General features: G+C 48.8%; 2 long non-coding RNA genes across 8 annotated transcripts in view; one reads left to right on the top strand and one right to left on the bottom strand.

Moving 5' to 3' along the window:
* LOC308197137 overlaps window positions 1-23,882 on the top strand; it is a 494,297-nt gene that overhangs the window by 313,340 nt on the left and 157,075 nt on the right. For 4 of the 5 annotated variants that reach the window (XR_013952617.1, XR_013952618.1, XR_013952619.1 and 1 more), the window contains one exon: window positions 9,395-9,602. This is a non-coding gene — a long non-coding RNA (uncharacterized lncRNA). Of the gene's footprint in view, window positions 1-9,359; window positions 9,603-23,882 lie in introns of all 5 variants that reach the window. The other variant, XR_013952620.1, reaches the window with a different exon arrangement.
* Window positions 1-23,882, bottom strand: part of LOC308197139 — a 391,025-nt gene that overhangs the window by 232,915 nt on the left and 134,228 nt on the right. The window lies entirely within an intron of this gene.

Below are 23,882 nucleotides of genomic sequence, written 5' to 3'. Positions count from 1 at the left end.
GCAGTGAGTCCAGAGAGTGCACTGACACCACCTGTGATGCAGTGCAGTGAGTCCAGTGAGTGCACTGTCACCACTGGGGATGCAGTGCTGTGACTCCAGAGAGTGCACTGGCACCACTGGGGATGTAGTGCAGTGAGTCCAGTGAGTGTACTGGCACCACTGGGGATGCACTTCAGTGAGCCCAGAGAGTGCACTGGCACCACTGAGAATGCACTTCAGTGAGTCCAGAGAGTGCACTGGCACCACTGGGGATGCAGTGCAGTGAGTCCAGAGAGCGCAAGGCACCACTGGGGATGCAGTGCAGTGAGTCCAGAGAGTGCACTGGCACCACTGGAGATGCAGTACAGTGAGTCCAGTGAATGCACTGGAACCACTGGTGATGCAGTGCAGTGAGTCCAGAGAGTGCACTGGCACCACTGGTGATGCAGTACAGTGAGTCCAGTGAGTGCACTGGTACCACTGGGCCTGCAGTGCAGTGAGTCCAGAGAGTACACTGGCACCACTGGGGATGCAGTGCAGTGAGTCCAGAGAGTGCACTGGCACCACTGGGGATGCACTGCAGTGAGTCCACAGAGTGCCCTGGTACCACTGGGGATGCAGTGCAGTGAGTCCAGAGAGTGCACTGGCACCACTGGGGATGCAGTGCAGTGAGTCCAGAGAGTGCACTGGCACCACTGGGGATGCAGTGCAGTGAGTCCAGAGAGTGCACTGGCTCCACTGGGGATGCAGTGCAGTGAGTCCAGAGAGTGCACTGGCACCACTGGGGATGCAGTGCAGTGAGTCCAGAGACTTCACTGGGACAACTGGGAATGCAGTGCAGTGTGTGCAGAGAGTGCACTGGCACCACTGGGGATGCAGTGCAGTGAGTCCAGAGAGTGCACTGGCGCCACTGGGGATGCACTGTAGTGAGTCCAGAGAGTGTACTGGCACCACTGGGGATGCACTGCAGTGAGTCCAGAGAGTGCACTGGCACCACTGGTGATGCAGTACAGTGAGTCCAGAGAGTGCACTGGCACCACTGGGGATGCACTGCAGTGAGTCCAGAGAGTGCACTGGCACCACTGGGGATGCACTGCAGTTAGTCCAGAGAGTGCACTGTCACCACTGGGGATGCAGTACAGTGAGTCCACATAGTGCACTTGCACCAGTGGGGATGCAGTACAGTGAGTCCAGAGAGTGCACTGGCACCACTGGACATGCAGTGCAGTGAGTCCAGAGAGTGCACTGGCACCACTGGGGATGCACTTCAGTGACTCCACAGAGTGCACTGGCACCACTGGGGATGCAGTGCAGTGAGTCCAAAGACTTCACTGGCACCACTGGGGATGCAGTGCAGTGAGTCCAGAGAGTGCACTGGCACCACTGGGGATGCACTGCAGTGAGTCCAGAGAGTGCACTGACACCACTGGGGATGCACTACAGTGAGTCCAGAGAGTGCACTGGCAGCACTGGGGATGCAGTGCAGTGAGTCCAGAGAGTGCACTGGCACCACTGGGGATGCAGTGCAGTGAGTCTAGTGAGTGTACTGGCACCACTGGGGATGCACTTCAGTGAGCCCAGAGAGTGCACTGGCACCACTGAGAATGCACTTCAGTGAGTCCAGAGAGTGCACTGGCACCACTGGGGATGCACTGCAGTGAGTCCAGAGACTGCACTAGCACCACTGGGGATGCAGTGCAGTGAATCCTGTGAGTACACTGGCACCACTGGGGATGCAGTGCAGTGAGTCCAGAGAGCTCACTGGCACCACTGGGGATGCAGTGCAGTGAGTCCAGAGAGTGCACTGGCACCACTGGTGATGCAGCACAGTGAGTCCAGTCAGTGCACTGGTACCACTGGGCCTGCAGTGCAGTGAGTCCAGAGAGTACACTGGCACCACTGGGGATGCAGTGCAGTGAGTCCAGAGAGTGCTCTGGCACCACCGATGATGCAGTACAGTGAGTCCAGTGAAGTGCACTGGCACTACTGGGGATGTAGTGCAGTGACTCGAGAGAGTGCACTGGCACCACTGGGGATGCAGTGCAGTGAGTCCAGAGAGTGCACTGGCACCACTGGGGATGCAGTGCAGTGAGTCCAGAGAGTGCACTGGCAGCAGTGGGGATGCAGTGCAGTGAGTCCAGAGAGTGCACTGGCACCACTGGGGATGCAGTGCAGTGAGTCCAGAGACTTCACTGGCACCACTGGGAATGCAGTGCAGTGAGTGCAGAGAGTGCACTGGCACCACTGGGGATGCAGTGCAGTGAGTCCAGAGAGTGCACTGGCGCCACTGGGGATGCACTGCAGTGAGTCCAGAGAGTGCACTGGCACCACTGGGGATGCACTGCAGTGAGTCCAGAGAGTGCACTGGCACCACTGGGGATGCACTACAGTGAGTCCAGAGATTGCACTGGCACCACTGGGGATGCAGTGCAGTGAGTCCAGAGAGTGCACTGGCACCACTGGGGATGCACTGCAGTGAGTCCAGAGAGTGCACTGGCACCACAGGGGATGCAGTGCACTGAGTCCAGGGAGTGCACTGACACCACCGGGGAATGCGGTGCAGTGAGTCCAGAGACTGCACTGGCACCACTGGGGATGCACTGCAGTGAGTCCAGAGAGTGCACTGGCACCACTGGGGATGCACTGCAGTGAGTCCAGAGAGTGCACTGGCACCACTGGAGATGCACTGCAGTGAGTCCAGAGAGTGCACTGGCACCACTGGTGATGCAGTCCAGTGAGTCCAGTGAATGCACTGGCACCACTGGGGATGCTGTGCAGTGAGTGCAGAGAGTGCACTGGCACCACCTGTGATGCAGTACAGTGTGTCCAGTGAGTGCACTGGCACCACTGGGGATGCAGTGCTGTGACTCCGGAGAGCGCACTGGCACCACTGGGGATGCAGTGTAGTCAGTCCAGTGAGTGCACTGGCACCACTGGGGATGCAGTGCAGTGAGTGCAGAGAGTGCAATGGCACCAATGGGGATGCACTTCAGTGAGTCCAGAGAGTGCACTGGCACCACTGGGGATGCAGTGCAGTGAGTCCAGAGATTGCACTGGCACCACTGGGGATGCAGTGCTGTGACTCCAGAGAGCGCACTGGCACCACTGGGGATGCAGTGCAGTGAGTGCAGAGAGTGCACTAGCACCACTGGTGATGCACTTCAGTTTGTCCAGAGAGTGCACTGGCACCACTGGGGATTCAGTGCAGTGAGTCCAGAGAGTGCACTGGCACCACTGGGGATGCACTGCAGTGAGTCCAGAGAGTGCACTGGCACCACTGGGGCTGCAGTGCAGTGAGTCCAGAGAGTGCACTGGCACCACTGGGGATGCACTGCAGTGAGTCCAGAGATTGCACTGACACCACTGGGGATGCACTTCAGTGAGTTCAGAGAGTGCACTTGCACCACTGGGGATGGGTTTCAAGCCAACTGCATTAACCGCTCATGCTTCTTTCTTATGAGACGTTAGTAAACCAATTACATAGCCTTGTCAAGACTAAATCACAGGTAAAAATCCTGTACATCTCATGTGGCCAACCACTCCCAACTAGGATTCCAAGAACCAGGAGGTTTGGTGAAAATAGGGCTAGTGCTATTAGAGGGGTGATTATTAGGGTAAGCCGTAAGCTGTCTTTAATGGAGAAGTATGGGTGGAATGGGATTTTGTCGCAGTCTGATACGATTCCTAGTGGGTTATTTGAGCCTGATTCGTGTAGGAAGGTTAGGTGGACTAGGGTGATTCCTGCAATTAGGAAGGGCAGTAGGAAGTGGATGGCGAAGAATCGGGTTAAGGTTGTATTGTCTACTGAGAATCCTCCTCAGGCTCATTCTACTAGAGTTTGCCCAATGTACGGGATGGCTGAGAATAGGTTGGTGATTACGGTGGCCCCTCAGAATGACATTTGTCCTCATGGTAGGACATACCCTACGAAGGCAGTTGCTATTAGGGTGAGTAGGAGGATTACTCCTGTGTTTCAGGTTTCTTTGTATAGGTAGGAGCCGTAGTAGAGGCCTCGTCCGATGTGTAAGTAGATGCAGATAAAGAAGAGCGAAGCACCGTTGGCGTGGAGGTTGCGGATGAGCCATCCGTACTGGACGTCTCGGCATGTGTGAGCTACTGAGGAGAAGGCGAGTGAAGTGTCTGCGGTGTAGTGTATGGCTAGTAGCAGGCCTGTTAGGATTTGTGTGGCTAAGCAGATGGCTAGAAGGGAGCCGAAGTTTCATCAGGCAGAGATGTTGGAGGGGGCGGGTAGGTCGATTAGGGAGTTGTTGATTATTTTTAGTAGGGGATGGGATTTGCGGATGTTAGGGGCCATTAGTGAGTCTGTGTGTTATTAGGATTATTACCAGGATGGAGAGGGCGAAGGATCCTAGGTAGGCCTTAATTAGCCCTGTGTGTATTGAGGTTGCGGCTTTGCTTGCGGCTACTTGTAGTTCAGCAAGGCCCTCTGGCCCTATTTTTTTGAGTCAGGAGAGGTCGATCAAGTGTAGGGCAATGTTTTGTCCCTTTTCTAGTAGGTTTTTGGAGAAGAATCGGTGTACTAGGGGGTTGAAGTACCCTAATGCAGAGGAGAAGTTTATGAGGGGGTTTGGTTTGGGGTGAGTGAGGGTGTGTGTTATGTTCGATAGTTCTAGGGCTAGGATGATTCCTAGGATTGTTATGAGGATGGCAGCGGTTTTGGTGATAAGGGGTATGGTTATTGGGGGGGTTTTGGTTGGTGTGATGAAAGAGGTAATGATTATTCCTGCTGTAATGCTGCCTAGGGCGAGTCGGGTTAGGGGGGCGGTGATTAGTGGGTTGTTTTCGTTTATTGATACTATTGGGGGGATTCGGGTTTGTCCAGCTTGGACTAGGATGGTTATGCGGATGCTGTAGGTTGCGGTGAATGCTGTGGCTATAAGGGTTAGGAGTAGGGCTCAAGTATTTAGGTATGATGTGTTTAAGCTTTCGATGATGAGGTCTTTTGAGTAGAATCCGGCTAGGAATGGGGTTCCTATCAGCGCCAGGTTTCCGATGGTTAGGCAGGAAGTAGTGACTGGGAGTATTTTCTGTAGGCCTCCTATCTTTCGGATATCTTGTTCTCCGTTTAGGTTGTGGATGATAGACCCTGAGCATAGGAATAGTATGGCTTTAAAGAAGGCATGGGTTGAGATGTGTAGGAAGGCTAGTTGTGGGAGGTTTAGTCCGATAGTGACTATTATTAGTCCTAGTTGGCTGGATGTTGAGAAAGCAATGATTTTTTTGATGTCATTTTGGGTTAGGGCGCATGTGGCAGCGAATAGGGTTGATAGAGCACCTAGGCATAGGCAGGCAGTTAGGGCTGTCTGGTTGGTGGCTAGCAGGGGGTGCATGCGGATGAGCAGGAAGATTCCGGCTACTACTATGGTACTGGAGTGCAGTAGGGCTGATACTGGGGTGGGGCCTTCTATTGCTGCGGGCAGTCATGGGTGGAGTCCAAATTGGGCGGATTTTCCTGCGGCTGCGAGGATTAATCCTAAGAGGGGGAGGATTGGGGTTTGGTGGGGGTGTACGGCTTGTTGGATCTCTCAGGTGTTGAATGTTGAAGCTAGTCATGCTATGCTCAGGGTCAGTCCGACGTCTCCGATTCGGTTGTAGATTACGGCTTGTAGGGCGGCGGTGTTGGCATCTGCTCGGCCTTGTCATCAGCCGATGAGAAGGAAGGACATGATTCGTACTCCTTCCCAGCCTACGAATAGGAGGAATATGTTGTTTGCGGTTGTTAGGAGGAGTATGGCGACTAGGAATGTCAGTAGGTAGGTGAAAAATTTTGTTACGTATGGCTCTGAGGCCATGTATCATATGGCGAATTGTAGGATTGATCATGTTACAAATAGGGCGATTGGAAGAAATGTTATTGAGTATTGGTCTATTTTTAGGCTCAGGGGGATTTTAAAGTTTATAATGAATTTTCACTCCCAGTGGCAGGTGACAGATTCTACTCCCGAGTAGATGAATGCGGTTGTAGGGGCTAGGCTAATTAGGAATGCGGTTTTAACAGCGCGGGTGGTGGCTTGTGGGGTGTTTTTAAAGTTTTTAAATAGAAATGGCAGGATGATTGGGGTTAGGAGGATTGTCAGCGTGAGTAGTGTGAGGGAGTTGATTAGTAGTGTGGGGTTCACTACTTTTACTTGGATTTGCACCAAGATGGGTGGTTCCTAAGACCAGTGGATTGCTGTTATCCTTTAAAAGTAAGGGGGCTGAGGTTTTAGGCTCAGATGTAAGAGTTAGCAGCTCTTGTTGGTTAAACCCTCCCCTCGGCAGGTAAGAAGGTTTGAACTTCTATTCTTAGAATCACAGTCTAATGTTTGGTTTAAACTATACTTGCATGAGGGGATTCCGGAGATCAGTTCGGGTTTGAGGATTAGGAGGAATATTGGGATAATGTGGAGTGTTATGAGCAGGTGTTCTCGCGTGGTTGAGTTTTGCATAGATGTGATGTGGGAGGGGATTGAGCCTCGTTGGGTCATTAGTAGTATGAATAAAGTGTAGGAGGCGGTTAGTAGGGTTGCGATTCCTGTTAGGATGATCGTGAAGGCAGATCAGTTGAATAAGGTGATTATAATGGTTAGCTCTGCTATGAGGTTTGTTGTTGGGGGTAAGGCTATGTTTGTTAGATTGGCCAGCAATCATCAGGTAGCTATGAGTGGTAGGAGAGGTTGTAGGCCTCGTGTGAGTAGTAGAATTCGGCTGTGCGTACGTTCATAGTTTGTGTTGGCTAGGCAGAATAGTATGGAGGAAGTTAGTCCATGGGAAATTATTAGGATCATTGCCCCTGAGAATGATCAGTGGGTTTGGATTATTCCTGCGGCGATAACTAGGCCTATGTGGCTAACGGATGAATAAGCGATTAGTGATTTTAGGTCTGTCTGTCGTAGGCAGATTGAGCTAGTCATTTTGGCGCCTCATAGGGCCAGGGTTAGGAAGGGGTAGTGCAGGAGGTTGGACAGTGGGCCCATAAATAGAGTGACTCGTATAATTCCGTATCCTCCTAGCTTTAGTAGTAGGGCGGCGAGGAGTATTGAGCCTGCGATGGGTGCTTCTACGTGGGCTTTTGGCAGTCAGAGGTGTAGGCCGTATAGTGGGGCTTTTACTATGAATGCTATGAGCAGTGCTAGACCTGATAGTATTCCTGTCCATGAGGTGGATAGGGTTGGGTGGGTTAGTTGTAGGGTTGGCAGGTGCAGGGTGCCAATTTTCACGTATAGGTGTATGATTGTGATTAGCAGGGGTAGAGAGCTTACTGGCGTGTAGAATAGCAGGTAGATGCCAGCGCTTAGGCGTTCTGGTTGGTTCCCCCATCGGGTGATTAAGATTAGGGTGGGAATGAGGGTTGCTTCAAATGAGATGTAAAATAGTGCTAGTTCTGTGGTGGAAAAGGCTAGTAGGATGAATGGCTGGACTGCGACTAAGGTTGAGATAAAGATTCGTTTGCGTTGTAGGGGTTCTTGTTGCAGGTGGTTTTGGCTTGCTATGATTATGAGTGGGAGTAGTCAGCAGGATAGTACTAGGAGGGGGGATGAGATTTGGTCAATTCCTGTTCAGTTGGATAAAAATTTGTAGGGGTAGTAGGTTGGGATTAATCACTGTAGGCTTAGGGCAGCGATTAGGAGGCTGTATAAGGTGGTGTTAGTCCATAGAAATTTTGGTGGAGACAGCAGGGCTGTTGGAAGAAGTATGATTGTGGGTAGGATGATTTTTAGCATTGCAGGAGATTTAGGTTGTGTAGATGGTCGGAGCCATGTGTGCGGGTGGAGGCTACTAGGATGGCCAGGCCTGTGCCCGCCTCACACGCTGAGAAGTTTAGCATGAGAATTGGTACCATGGTGAATGAGGAGACTTGGTTTTCGATGGATCATATTGATAGGCCTACGAATATCGATAATATTATGCTTTCAAGGCATAGTAGGGTGGATACTAGGTGGGTTCGGTGGAAGGCTAGTCCTAGTCCGCTGAAAATGAAGGCTGAGTAGAAGCTTAAATGTAGGGGCGACATAAGAAAGTTACAGGGTTGGCTGTAATCTGCTGGGTCGAAACCAGCTATCTTTTTGGTTAGACTAACTTTCTGTTATTCTGCTCATTCTAGGCCCCCTTGAATTCACTCGTAGGCCAGTCCGAGTGTTAGGAGAAGGAGGATCGCTACAGTTCAGGTGAGGGTCATTAGGGGGGATTGGAGTTGGACGGCTCATGGCAGGGGGAGTAGGAGGGCGATTTCTAGGTCGAATAGGACGAACAGGATGGCTACTGAGGAAGAATCGGACTGAGAATGGTAATCGAGCAGATCCAAGTGGGTCGAATCCACATTCGTACGGTGAGAGTTTCTCTGAGTCGGGGTTTATTTGGGCGAGTCAGAAGTTTAATGCGGTTAGGGCGGCGCTTAGGATTGATGATAGGGCGAATATGAACATGAGTGCGTTCATTGCTCTCCTCTGGGTTTATACCAGATTCTAGAGATTGGAAGTCAATTGTAATTAATATACTAGAAGAGCAAGATCCTCATCAGTAGATGGTTATGTAGAGGAATAGTCAGATGACGTCTACGAAGTGTCAGTATCAGGCTGCTGCCTCGAATCCGAAGTGGTGGTCTGATGTAAAGTGGAACTTGATCAGTCGGAAGAGGCAGACGGTCAGGAAGGAGGATCCGATGATTACGTGGAGTCCGTGGAATCCAGTGGCAACGAAGAAGGTAGATCCGTAGACGCTATCGGCGATTGAGAATGGGGCTTCGTGGTATTCTATTGCTTGTAGGGCTGTGAAGTAGAATCCCAGGAGGATCGTTAGGGTTAGGGCGTGGATGGCGTGTTTTCGGTTTCCTTCTGTGATGCTGTGATGGGCTCACGTTACGGTAACGCCTGAGGCTAGTAGGATGGCTGTGTTTAGTAGGGGGACTTCTATCGGGTTGAGTGGTTTAATTCCTGTTGGGGGTCATTGGCCTCCTAGTTCTGGGGTTGGGGCCAGGCTCAAGTGGAAGAACGCTCAGAAGAACCCTAAGAAGAAGAATGCTTCGGATGTGATGAAAAGGATTATGCCGTATCGTAGGCCTTTTTGGACTGTGGGAGTGTGATGGCCTTGGAAGGTGCTTTCTCGTACAATGTCTCGTCATCATTGGAGTATTACTAGGAGTATTGAGATGAGGCCTAGGGTTAGTAGTATGGATGAGTTGTAGTGGAATCACATGATTAATCCTGAGGTTGTGAGTAGGGCGGTGGCTGCCCCGAAGATTGGTCAAGGGCTTGGGTCAACTATGTGGTATGAGTGTGCTTGGTGTGCCATTAGATGTTTTCTTGTAAGTATAGGCTTAGAAGGAGCACGAAGACGTAGGCCTGGATTATGGCTACTGCTACTTCTAGGATGGTTAGGAGTAGTAGGATGATTATTGTTAGGATGGATACTGCAGGAAGGGTGGGTATTAATGCAATGGAGGCTGTAGAGATGAGTTGGATGAGTAAGTGTCCTGCTGTAAGGTTGGCTGTAAGGCGGACTCCGAGGGCTAGGGGGCGGATTAGTAGGCTGGTTGTTTCGATCAGGATTAGTGCGGGGATTAGGGGTGTAGGGGTACCTTCGGGTAATAGGTGGGCTAAAGAGGCTGATGGTTGGTTTCGTAGGCCTGTTAGTAGTGTGGCGAGCCATAGTGGGAAGGCTAGGGCTATGTTCATAGATAGTTGGGTGGTTGGGGTGAATGTATATGGAAGGAGGCCTAGAAGGTTGATTGTAAGAAGTATGATTATTAGGGATGTAAATATTATGGCTCATTTGTGGCCATTTTTGTTGAGTGGGACTATTAGTTGTTTTGTGATTAGGTGAAGGAGTCATGTTTGGATAGTAGAAAGGCGGTTGTTGATTCATCGGTTGTTTGGGGACGGGAATAGTAGGGCTGGGAAGAGTAGGGATAGTAGGATTAAGGGGATGCCAAATAGATTGGGGCTGGAAAATTGGTCAAAGAAGCTTAGGTTCATGGTCAGGATCATGGTGTGGGTTTGGTAGTGAGGGAGGTCTTATTTGATGGGGGGTTGGTTGTGGTGAAGGCTAGTAGTTTTGGTTGGATGAGGAGTGCTAGGGTTAATCAGGTTATAATTATGATTGAAAATCATGGTGCGGGGTTAAGCTGTGGCATATCATTAAGGAGGGGGAAGTCCCTCTTTGGCTAGCTTAAAAGGCTAGTGCTGTTGCATAGCTTCTTAATGATTAGGATGATGATAGAAGGGACGATCAGGCCTCGAAATGTGGGAGTGGGGTTGATTCTACTACAATGGGTATGTAGCTGTGATTAGCCCCGCAAATTTCTGAGCATTGTCCGTAAAAAATCCCAGGCCGGGTGGTAATGAATGAAGTTTGGTTTAGTCGGCCTGGGATTGCGTCTGTTTTAACTCCGAGCGTTGGGACTGCTCAGGAGTGGAGTACGTCTCCTGCAGTAATGATCACGCGGATGGGGGATTCTATTGGGATAACTACGCGGTGGTCAACTTCTAGCAGTCGGAAGTGGCCGTTGGGTAAGTCTGGGGTGGGCACTATGTAGGAGTCGAATGATAGGTCTTTGAAGTCTGTGTATTCGTAGCTTCAGTATCATTGGTGGCCGATGGCTTTTAGGGTGAGGTCTGGTTCGTCGATTTTGTCCATTATGTAGAGGATTTGTAGGGATGGGAGGGCGAGGAGTACCAGGACGATAGCAGGTAGGATTGTCCAGATCAGCTCTACTTCTTGGGCGTCTACAGCATTGGACGAGAGTTTTTCTGTTAGTATGTGGGCTAAAAGGTAGAGAACTAGGCTGCAGATAGCTAGGGCAACGATTAGGGCGTGGTCGTGGAATTCAACGAGTTCTTCTATGATGGGTGATGAGGCGTCTTGGAATCCTAGTTGGGAGTGGTTGGCCACATGAGATGTACAGGATTTTTACCTGTGATTTAGTCTTGACAAGGCTATGTAATTGGTTTACTAACGCCTCATAAGAAAGAAGCATGAGCGGTTAATGCAGTTGGCTTGAAACCAGCATGTGAGGGTTCGATTCCTTCCTTTCTTGTACTTGGACGAAGGCCGGTTCCTCGAAAGTATGGTATGGGGGAGGGCAGCCGTGGATTCATTCAACGTTTGTGGTAGTTAGTTCTGGTTGTAGGACTTTTCGTTTGGCCGAAAAGGCTTCTCAGATGATGAATATTAGTATGATTACGGCTACTATTGAGATTAGGGAGCCGATGGAGGAAATGGTGTTTCATAGTGTGTAGGCGTCGGGATAGTCCGAGTATCGTCGGGGTATTCCTGCTAGGCCTAGGAAGTGCTGGGGGAAGAACGTTAGGTTTACTCCTGTAAATATTACCCCGAAGTGGGCTTTTGCTCATGTTTGGTGTAGGGTAAACCCAGTGAGTAGTGGGAATCAGTGAGTAAATCCTGCTAGAATGGCAAAGACGGCGCCTATGGATAGGACGTAGTGGAAGTGGGCAACTACGTAGTACGTGTCGTGCAGGGCGATGTCTAGGGAAGAGTTTGCAAGAACGATTCCTGTTAATCCTCCGATGGTAAATAGGAAGATAAATCCTAGAGCTCATAGTATTGGGGGGGTCTCATTTGATTGTTCCTCCGTGCAGGGTGGCTAGTCAGCTAAATACTTTGATTCCGGTAGGGATGGCAATGATTATAGTGGCTGATGTAAAGTAGGCTCGGGTATCAACGTCTATTCCTACTGTAAACATGTGGTGAGCTCAGACGATGAATCCTAGGAAGCCGATGGATAGTATGGCTCAGACTATTCCCATGTAGCCGAAGGGCTCCTTTTTGCCTGAGTAGTACGTGACTAAGTGTGAGATGATTCCGAACCCCGGTAGGATCAGAATATAGACTTCTGGGTGTCCGAAGAATCAGAATAGGTGTTGGTACAGGATTGGGTCTCCTCCTCCAGCGGGGTCGAAGAATGTGGTGTTTAGGTTTCGATCAGTTAGTAATATTGTAATACCGGCGGCGAGTACGGGGAGTGATAGAAGGAGTAGGATGGCGGTAATTAGTACGGATCAGACAAATAGTGTCCACTTCCACTACGTCCTATCCATAGGCGCCGTCTTTGCCATTCTAGCAGGATTTACTCACTGATTCCCACTACTCACTGGGTTTACCCTACACCAAACATGAGCAAAAGCCCACTTCGGGGTAATATTTACAGGAGTAAACCTAACGTTCTTCCCCCAGCACTTCCTAGGCCTAGCAGGAATACCCCGACGATACTCGGACTATCCCGATGCCTACACACTATGAAACACCATTTCCTCCTAGTCCTAGGACTTAGAGAAACTCCAGTACTAAAAATAGTAAACACAAGCAATAATTTCATATACTTCACTCTCACTCACCACTCAACTATCAGCTAACCACACCCCCGTCCACATAGCTTAACACAAAGCATGGCACTGAAGTTGCCAAGATGGCATAAAACATGCCTGCGAACAAAAGACTTAGTCCTAACCTTACGGTTGGTTTTTGCTAAATATATACATGAAAGTATCCGCGCGCCAGTGTAAACGCCCTCGACCACCTACCCCCATACAGGCCTTGAGGAGCGGGTATCAGGCACACCCAAGTAGTAGCCCAAGACGCCTCGCTAAGCCACGCCCCCACGGGTATTCAGCAGTAATTAACATTAAGCAATGAGTGCAAACTTGACTTAGTTATAGCAACAGCCTAACTTCAAGGGTTGGTAAATCTTGTGCCAGCCACCGCGGTCATACAAGAAACCCAAATCAACCGTCCTATTGACACGGCGTAAAGAGTGGTAAAATGCCTATCCTAGCTAACTAAGATCAAAATGCAACTGAGCTGTCATAAGCCCAAGATGCACCTAAACACACCATTAAGATGATCTTAGGAACTAACGACTGATTTAAACCCACGAAAGCCAGGGCCCAAACTGGGATTAGATACCCCACTATGCCTGGCCCTAAATCTTGATACTTACTTTACCGAAGTATCCGCCAGAGAACTACGAGCACAAACGCTTAAAACTCTAAGGACTTGGCGGTGCCCCAAACCCACCTAGAGGAGCCTGTTCTACAATCGATAATCCCCGATTAACCCAACCACCCCTTGCCAACACAGCCTACATACTGCCGTCGCCAGCCCACCTCGAATGAGAGCACAACAGTGGACACAATAGCACCCCGCTAATAAGACAGGTCAAGGTATAGCCTATGGAGTGGAAGAAATGGGCTACATTCCCTATTCATAGGGCACACGGAAAGAAGCGTGAAACCACTTCTGGAAGGCGGATTTAGCAGTAAAGTGGGACAATAGAGCCTACTTTAAGCCGGCCCTGGGGCACGTACATACCGCCCGTCACCCTCCTCAAAAGCCACATCCCACATAACTAATACCATAAATACGCTGAAGATGAGGTAAGTCGTAACAAGGTAAGTGTACCGGAAGGTGTACTTAGAATATCAAGACGTAGCTATAACACCAAAGCACTCAGCTTACACCTGAAAGATATCTACTAGACCGGATCGTCTTGAAGCCCCCCCTCTAGCTCAACCACACAAATAGTACACCAAAACTAAAGAATTTACTAAACTAATTAAACTAAAGCATTTTACAGTCTTAGTATAGGCGATAGAAAAGACACTTAGACGCGATAGAGACCCCAGTACCGTAAGGGAAAGATGAAATAGCAGTGAAACAATCAAAGCGACAGACAGCAAAGATCAACCCTTGTACCTTTTGCATCATGGTTTAGCGAGAACAACCAAGCAAAGTGAACTAAAGTTTGCCCCCCCGAAACCCAAGCGAGCTACTTTCAAGCAGTTAAAGAGAGCGAACCCGTCTCTGTTGCAAAAGAGTGGGATGACTTGTCAGTAGAGGTGAAAAGCCAACCGAGCTGGGTGATAGCTGGTTACCTGTGAAACGAATCTAAGTTCCCCCTTAATCCTCCCTACCGGACATCCTGAACCCTAATGAGATGATTAAGAGCTATTTAATGGAGGGACAGCTCCATTAAAAAAGGACACAACCTCGACTAGCGGATAATTCTTACTACTGATCCTACCGTGGGCCCTAAAGCAGCCATCAAAAAAGAGTGCGTCAAAGCTCCACCACCTAAAAATACCAAAATAAGATGATTCCCTTATCACAAACAGGTCAACCTATGAATATAGGAGAATTAATGCTAAAATAAGTAACTCAGGGCCACACCCCTCTAACGGCGCAAGCTTACATAGAAACATTATTAACAGACCTAGACAGATACAAAAACCCCTACAAGACCACGTATTAACTAACCCTGTTAACCCGACTCAGGAGCGCCTATAAGAGCGATTAAAATCTGTGAAAGGAACTCGGCAAATTAATAAGGCCCGACTGTTTACCAAAAACATAGCCTTCAGCAAATTAAACAAGTATTGAAGGTGATGCCTGCCCGGTGACTTAGGTTTAACGGCCGCGGTATCCTAACCGTGCAAAGGTAGCGCAATCAATTGTCCCATAAATCGAGACTTGTATGAATGGCTAAACGAGGTCTTAACTGTCTCTCACAGATAATCAGTGAAATTGATCTCCCCGTGCAAAAGCGGGGATGTGAACATAAGACGAGAAGACCCTGTGGAACTTAAAAATCAACGACCACCGCGAATCCTCAATCAACCCCACTGGGGCCACTACCATCGCAGAGCCTGGTCGATATTTTTCGGTTGGGGCGACCTTGGAGGAGAACAAATCCTCCAAAAACAAGACCATACCTCTTTACCTAGAGCTACCCCTCAAAGTGCTAACAGTGACCAGACCCAATATAATTGATTAATGGACCAAGCTACCCCAGGGATAACAGCGCAATCCCCCTCAAGAGCCCATATCGACAGGGGGGTTTACGACCTCGATGTTGGATCAGGACATCCTAATGGTGCAGCCGCTATTAAGGGTTCGTTTGTTCAACGATTAACAGTCCTACGTGATCTGAGTTCAGACCGGAGCAATCCAGGTCGGTTTCTATCTATGACACACTCTCCCCAGTACGAAAGGACCGGGAAAGTGGGGCCAATACCACAAGCACGCCCCCCCCCCTCTAAGCAGTGAAACCAACTAAACCGTGAAGAGGGCCTTCCCCCACCACTTTCAATCCTAGAAAAGGACCAGCTAGAGTGGCAGAGCCCGGCAAGTGCAGAAGGCTTAAGCCCTTTCCCCAGAGGTTCAAATCCTCTCCCTAGCTTCACCCATGATTCAAATAACAACACTAAGCTGCCTCATTATATCCCTCCTATACATCATCCCAATCCTGATTGCCGTAGCCTTCCTAACCCTAGTAGAACGGAAAATCCTAAGCTACATACAATCCCGCAAAGGCCCTAACGTTGTCGGGCCTTTTGGCCTACTTCAACCATTTGCGGACGGACTGAAACTATTTACCAAAGAGCCCATCCGACCCTCTACCTCTTCCCCACTTCTATTCATTCTGATACCAATACTAGCCCTTGTCCTAGCCCTCACCACTTGAGCACCACTACCACTCCCATTTCCCCTAGCAGATCTAAACCTCGGAGTTCTCTTCCTAATAGCCATGTCAAGCCTAGCCGTCTACTCAGTCCTATGATCAGGCTGAGCCTCGAACTCAAAATACGCACTAATCGGAGCCCTACGGGCAGTAGCACAGACCATTTCATACGAAGTGACACTGGCCATAATCCTGCTATCAATAATCATACTAAGCGGAAGCTACACACTCAGCTCCTTTGCCGTCGCACAGGAGCCTCTATACTTCATTTTCTCCTCATGACCCCTAGCAATAATATGATACGTATCCACCCTAGCAGAGACAAACCGAGCTCCTTTTGACCTCACAGAGGGTGAATCTGAGCTAGTCTCAGGGTTTAACGTTGAATACGCCGCAGGACCCTTCGCCTTATTCTTCCTAGCTGAATATGCGAACATTATGCTAATAAATACACTTACAGCCATCATATTCCTAAACCCAAGCGCCCTAGGGCCACCCACAGAACTATTCCCCGTCATCCTAGCCACAAAAGTCCTCCTACTATCTTCTGGTTTCTTATGGGTCCGAGCTTCATACCCACGATTCCGATATGACCAACTAATGCACCTACTATGAAAAAACTTCCTACCCCTCACACTAGCTCTGTGCCTCTGACACATCAGCATACCTATCTGCTATGCAGGCCTACCTCCTTACATAAGGAAATGTGCCTGAACTACAAAGGGTCACTATGATAAAGTGAACATAGAGGTATAACAGCCCTCTCATTTCCTGTTGACCTTAGAAAAGTAGGAATTGAACCCACACAAGAGAAATCAAAATTCTCCATACTTCCCTTATATTATTTTCTAGTAGAGTCAGCTAATCAAGCTATCGGGCCCATACCCCGAAAATGATGGTTTAACCCCCTCCTCTACTAATGAACCCTTACGCGACCCCAATCATAACCTTCAGCCTCATCTTGGGCACCACAATCACAATTTCCAGCAACCACTGAGTTCTGGCCTGGACAGGACTGGAGATCAACGCACTAGCCATCATTCCCCTAATTGCCAAATCCCACCACCCACGAGCAGTAGAAGCCGCAACGAAATACTTCCTAACCCAAGCAGCTGCTTCCGCCCTGGTCCTATTCTCTAGCATAACCAATGCCTGAGTCACCGGCCAATGAGACATCACACAAATAAACCACCCAACCTCCTGTCTACTACTGACAGCAGCAATCGCTATTAAACTGGGCCTAGTGCCATTTCACTTCTGATTCCCAGAAGTACTACAAGGATCGCCACTAATAACAGCCCTGCTACTCTCGACCCTCATAAAATTCCCCCCACTAACCCTGCTCCTACTAACATCCAAATCCCTCGACCCAGCTCTACTCACCGCCATGGCCCTAGCCTCAACAGCACTAGGAGGCTGAATAGGACTGAACCAAACACAAACACGCAAAATCCTAGCCTTCTCGTCCATCTCCCACTTAGGCTGAATCGCCATCATCCTAGTTTACAGCCCCAAATTGGCCTTACTTACCTTCTACCTATACACAATCATAACATCAGCCGTATTCCTAGCCCTTAACAAAATCAAAGCCCTTAACCTATCCATGATCACAACCTCATGAACAAAAACCCCAGTGCTAAACGCCACCCTAATACTAGTACTTTTATCCCTAGCAGGCCTCCCCCCATTAACAGGCTTTATACCAAAGTGACTTATCATCCAAGAACTAACTAAACAGGAAATAACACCAGCAGCCATGGCAATTGCCATGCTATCACTGCTCAGCCTCTTCTTCTACCTACGCCTCGCATACCACTCAACAATTACCCTTCCCCCCAACTCCTCTAACCACATAAAACAATGATACACTAGCAAAGCCCCAAGCACACCTACTGCGGTCCTTGCCTCACTATCAATCCTCTTACTTCCCCTGTCCCCAATAATACATGCCATTGTCTAGAAACTTAGGATAACACCCCAAACCGAAGGCCTTCAAAGCCTTAAATAAGAGTTAAACCCTCTTAGTTTCTGCACATTAAGACTTACAGAATATTAACCTGTATCTTCTGAATGCAAGTCAGACGCTTTAATTAAGCTAAAGCCTCCCTAGACAGATGGGCTTCGATCCCACAAAACTCTAGTTAACAGCTAAATGCCTAAACCAATTGGCTTCTGCCTACAAAGACCCTGACGCACCCTAGTGCGCATCGATGAGCTTGCAACTCAACATGAATTTCACTACAGAGCCGATAAGAAGAGGAATTAAACCTCTGTAAAAAGGACTACAGCCTAACGCTTCAACACTCAGCCATCTTACCCGTCACCTTCATCAACCGATGACTATTTTCCACTAACCATAAGGATATTGGCACCCTGTACCTCATCTTCGGGGCATGAGCAGGAATAGTCGGCACCGCACTCAGCCTATTAATCCGCGCAGAACTAGGACAACCAGGAACTCTCCTAGGCGACGACCAAATTTACAATGTAATCGTTACCGCTCACGCCTTTGTAATAAGCTTCTTTATAGTCATACCCATCATGATCGGAGGATTCGGCAACTGATTAGTCCCCCTCATAATCGGTGCCCCCGACATAGCATTCCCGCGAATAAACAACATAAGCTTTTGACTCCTCCCCCCATCATTCCTCCTCCTACTAGCCTCATCCACTGTAGAAGCTGGCGCCGGCACAGGCTGAACTGTCTACCCTCCCCTAGCAGGTGACCTTGCCCACGCCGGAGCTTCAGTAGACCTGGCTATCTTCTCACTCCACTTAGCCGGTATCTCCTCCATCCTTGGGGCCATCAACTTTATCACCACAGCCATCAACATAAAACCCCCCGCACTCTCACAATACCAAACCCCACTATTTGTCTGATCCGTACTAATTACCGCCATCCTACTCCTTCTATCACTCCCCGTACTCGCCGCCGGTATTACAATATTACTAACTGATCGAAACCTAAACACCACATTCTTCGACCCCGCTGGAGGAGGAGACCCAATCCTGTACCAACACCTATTCTGATTCTTCGGACACCCAGAAGTCTATATTCTGATCCTACCGGGGTTCGGAATCATCTCACACGTAGTCACATACTACTCAGGCAAAAAGGAGCCCTTCGGCTACATGGGAATAGTCTGAGCCATACTATCCATCGGCTTCCTAGGATTCATCGTCTGAGCTCACCACATGTTTACAGTAGGAATAGACGTTGATACCCGAGCCTACTTTACATCAGCCACTATAATCATTGCCATCCCTACCGGAATCAAAGTATTTAGCTGACTAGCCACCCTGCACGGAGGAACAATCAAATGAGACCCCCCCCAATACTATGAGCTCTAGGATTTATCTTCCTATTTACCATCGGAGGATTAACAGGAATCGTTCTTGCAAACTCTTCCCTAGACATCGCCCTGCACGACACGTACTACGTAGTTGCCCACTTCCACTACGTCCTATCCATAGGCGCCGTCTTTGCCATTCTAGCAGGATTTACTCACTGATTCCCACTACTCACTGGGTTTACCCTACACCAAACATGAGCAAAAGCCCACTTCGGGGTAATATTTACAGGAGTAAACCTAACGTTCTTCCCCCAGCACTTCCTAGGCCTAGCAGGAATACCCCGACGATACTCGGACTATCCCGACGCCTACACACTATGAAACACCATTTCCTCCTAGTCCTAGGACTTAGAGAAACTCCAGTACTAAAAATAGTAAACACAAGCAATAATTTCATATACTTCACTCTCACTCACCACTCAACTATCAGCTAACCACACCCCCGTCCACATAGCTTAACACAAAGCATGGCACTGAAGTTGCCAAGATGGCATAAAACATGCCTGCGGACAAAAGACTTAGTCCTAACCTTACGGTTGGTTTTTGCTAAATATATACATGCAAGTATCCGCGCCCCAGTGTAAACGCCCTCGACCACCTACCCCCATACAGGCCTTGAGGAGCGGGTATCAGGCACACCCAAGTAGTAGCCCAAGACGCCTCGCTAAGCCACGCCCCCACGGGTATTCAGCAGTAATTAACATTAAGCAATGAGTGCAAACTTGACTTAGTTATAGCAACAGCCTAACTTCAAGGGTTGGTAAATCTTGTGCCAGCCACCGCGGTCATACAAGAAACCCAAATCAACCGTCCTATTGACACGGCGTAAAGAGTGGTAAAATGCCTATCCTAGCTAACTAAGATCAAAATGCAACTGAGCTGTCATAAGCCCAAGATGCACCTAAACACACCATTAAGATGATCTTAGGAACTAACGACTGATTTAAACCCACGAAAGCCAGGGCCCAAACTGGGATTAGATACCCCACTATGCCTGGCCCTAAATCTTGATACTTACTTTACCGAAGTATCCGCCAGAGAACTACGAGCACAAACGCTTAAAACTCTAAGGACTTGGCGGTGCCCCAAACCCACCTAGAGGAGCCTGTTCTACAATCGATAATCCCCGATTAACCCAACCACCCCTTGCCAACACAGCCTACATACCGCCGTCGCCAGCCCACCTCGAATGAGAGCACAACAGTGGACACAATAGCACCCCGCTAATAAGACAGGTCAAGGTATAGCCTATGGAGTGGAAGAAATGGGCTACATTCCCTATTCATAGGGCACACGGAAAGAAGCGTGAAACCACTTCTGGAAGGCGGATTTAGCAGTAAAGTGGGACAATAGAGCCTACTTTAAGCCGGCCCTGGGGCACGTACATGGTTAAACATGCCTGTTAGTAGTGTGGCGAGCCATAGTGGGAAGGCTAGGGCTATGTTCATAGATAGTTGGGTGGTTGGGGTGAATGTATATGGAAGGAGGCCTAGAAGGTTGATTGTAAGAAGTATGATTATTAGGGATGTAAATATTATGGCTCATTTGTGGCCATTTTTGTTGAGTGGGACTATTAGTTGTTTTGTGATTAGGTGAAGGAGTCATGTTTGGATAGTAGAAAGGCGGTTGTTGATTCATCGGTTGTTTGGGGACGGGAATAGTAGGGCTGGGAAGAGTAGGGATAGTAGGATTAAGGGGATGCCAAATAGATTGGGGCTGGAAAATTGGTCAAAGAAGCTTAGGTTCATGGTCAGGATCATGGTGTGGGTTTGGTAGTGAGGGAGGTCTTATTTGATGGGGGGTTGGTTGTGGTGAAGGCTAGTAGTTTTGGTTGGATGAGGAGTGCTAGGGTTAATCAGGTTATAATTATGATTGAAAATCATGGTGCGGGGTTAAGCTGTGGCATATCATTAAGGAGGGGGAAGTCCCTCTTTGGCTAGCTTAAAAGGCTAGTGCTGTTGCATAGCTTCTTAATGATTAGGATGATGATAGAAGGGACGATCAGGCCTCGAAATGTGGGAGTGGGGTTGATTCTACTACAATGGGTATGTAGCTGTGATTAGCCCCGCAAATTTCTGAGCATTGTCCGTAAAAAATCCCAGGCCGGGTGGTAATGAATGAAGTTTGGTTTAGTCGGCCTGGGATTGCGTCTGTTTTAACTCCGAGCGTTGGGACTGCTCAGGAGTGGAGTACGTCTCCTGCAGTAATGATCACGCGGATGGGGGATTCTATTGGGATAACTACGCGGTGGTCAACTTCTAGCAGTCGGAAGTGGCCGTTGGGTAAGTCTGGGGTGGGCACTATGTAGGAGTCGAATGATAGGTCTTTGAAGTCTGTGTATTCGTAGCTTCAGTATCATTGGTGGTCGATGGCTTTTAGGGTGAGGTCTGGTTCGTCGATTTTGTCCATTATGTAGAGGATTTGTAGGGATGGGAGGGCGAGGAGTACCAGGACGATAGCAGGTAGGATTGTCCAGATCAGCTCTACTTCTTGGGCGTCTACAGCATTGGACGAGAGTTTTTCTGTTAGTATGTGGGCTAAAAGGTAGAGAACTAGGCTGCAGATAGCTAGGGCAACGATTAGGGCGTGGTCGTGGAATTCAACGAGTTCTTCTATGATGGGTGATGAGGCGTCTTGGAATCCTAGTTGGGAGTGGTTGGCCACATGAGATGTACAGGATTTTTACCTGTGATTTAGTCTTGACAAGGCTATGTAATTGGTTTACTAACGTCTCATAAGAAAGAAGCATGAGCGGTTAATGCAGTTGGCTTGAAACCAGCATGTGAGGGTTCGATTCCTTCCTTTCTTGTACTTGGACGAAGGCCGGTTCCTCGAAAGTATGGTATGGGGGAGGGCAGCCGTGGATTCATTCAACGTTTGTGGTAGTTAGTTCTGGTTGTAGGACTTTTCGTTTGGCCGAAAAGGCTTCTCAGATGATGAATATTAGTATGATTACGGCTACTATTGAGATTAGGGAGCCGATGGAGGAAATGGTGTTTCATAGTGTGTAGGCGTCGGGATAGTCCGAGTATCGTCGGGGTATTCCTGCTAGGCCTAGGAAGTGCTGGGGGAAGAACGTTAGGTTTACTCCTGTAAATATTACCCCGAAGTGGGCTTTTGCTCATGTTTGGTGTAGGGTAAACCCAGTGAGTAGTGGGAATCAGTGAGTAAATCCTGCTAGAATGGCAAAGACGGCGCCTATGGATAGGACGTAGTGGAAGTGGGCAACTACGTAGTACGTGTCGTGCAGGGCGATGTCTAGGGAAGAGTTTGCAAGAACGATTCCTGTTAATCCTCCGATGGTAAATAGGAAGATGAATCCTAGAGCTCATAGTATTGGGGGGGTCTCATTTGATTGTTCCTCCGTGCAGGGTGGCTAGTCAGCTAAATACTTTGATTCCGGTAGGGATGGCAATGATTATAGTGGCTGATGTAAAGTAGGCTCGGGTATCAACGTCTATTCCTACTGTAAACATGTGGTGAGCTCAGACGATGAATCCTAGGAAGCCGATGGATAGTATGGCTCAGACTATTCCCATGTAGCCGAAGGGCTCCTTTTTGCCTGAGTAGTACGTGACTACGTGTGAGATGATTCCGAACCCCGGTAGGATCAGAATATAGACTTCTGGGTGTCCGAAGAATCAGAATAGGTGTTGGTACAGGATTGGGTCTCCTCCTCCAGCGGGGTCGAAGAATGTGGTGTTTAGGTTTCGATCAGTTAGTAATATTGTAATACCGGCGGCGAGTACGGGGAGTGATAGAAGGAGTAGGATGGCGGTAATTAGTACGGATCAGACAAATAGTGTCCACTTCCACTACGTCCTATCCATAGGCGCCGTCTTTGCCATTCTAGCAGGATTTACTCACTGATTCCCACTACTCACTGGGTTTACCCTACACCAAACATGAGCAAAAGCCCACTTCGGGGTAATATTTACAGGAGTAAACCTAACGTTCTTCCCCCAGCACTTCCTAGGCCTAGCAGGAATACCCCGACGATACTCGGACTATCCCGACGCCTACACACTATGAAACACCATTTCCTCCTAGTCCTAGGACTTAGAGAAACTCCAGTACTAAAAATAGTAAACACAAGCAATAATTTCATATACTTCACTGTCACTCACCACTCAACTATCAGCTAACCACACCCCCGTCCACATAGCTTAACACAAAGCATGGCACTGAAGTTGCCAAGATGGCATAAAACATGCCTGCGGACAAAAGACTTAGTCCTAACCTTACGGTTGGTTTTTGCTAAATATATACATGCAAGTATCCGCGCCCCAGTGTAAACGCCCTCGACCACCTACCCCCATACAGGCCTTGAGGAGCGGGTATCAGGCACACCCAAGTAGTAGCCCAAGACGCCTCGCTAAGCCACGCCCCCACGGGTATTCAGCAGTAATTAACATTAAGCAATGAGTGCAAACTTGACTTAGTTATAGCAACAGCCTAACTTCAAGGGTTGGTAAATCTTGTGCCAGCCACCGCGGTCATAGAAGAAACCCAAATCAACCGTCCTATTGACACGGCGTAAAGAGTGGTAAAATGCCTATCCTAGCTAACTAAGATCAAAATGCAACTGAGCTGTCATAAGCCCAAGATGCACCTAAACACACCATTAAGATGATCTTAGGAACTAACGACTGATTTAAACCCACGAAAGCCAGGGCCCAAACTGGGATTAGATACCCCACTATGCCTGGCCCTAAATCTTGATACTTACTTTACCGAAGTATCCGCCAGAGAACTACGAGCACAAACGCTTAAAACTCTAAGGACTTGGCGGTGCCCCAAACCCACCTAGAGGAGCCTGTTCTACAATCGATAATCCCCGATTAACCCAACCACCCCTTGCCAACACAGCCTACATACCGCCGTCGCCAGCCCACCTCGAATGAGAGCACAACAGTGGACACAATAGCACCCCGCTAATAAGACAGGTCAAGGTATAGCCTATGGAGTGGAAGAAATGGGCTACATTCCCTATTCATAGGGCACACGGAAAGAAGCGTGAAACCACTTCTGGAAGGCGGATTTAGCAGTAAAGTGGGACAATAGAGCCTACTTTA

The sequence above is a fragment of the Anser brachyrhynchus genome, assembly GCF_964034855.1.
Source record: "Anser brachyrhynchus genome assembly, chromosome: 6".
Lineage (NCBI taxonomy): Eukaryota > Metazoa > Chordata > Aves > Anseriformes > Anatidae > Anser > Anser brachyrhynchus.
The sequence above is the reverse complement of the archived record's forward strand: the minus strand, read 5'-3'. Positions and strand labels throughout refer to the sequence as shown.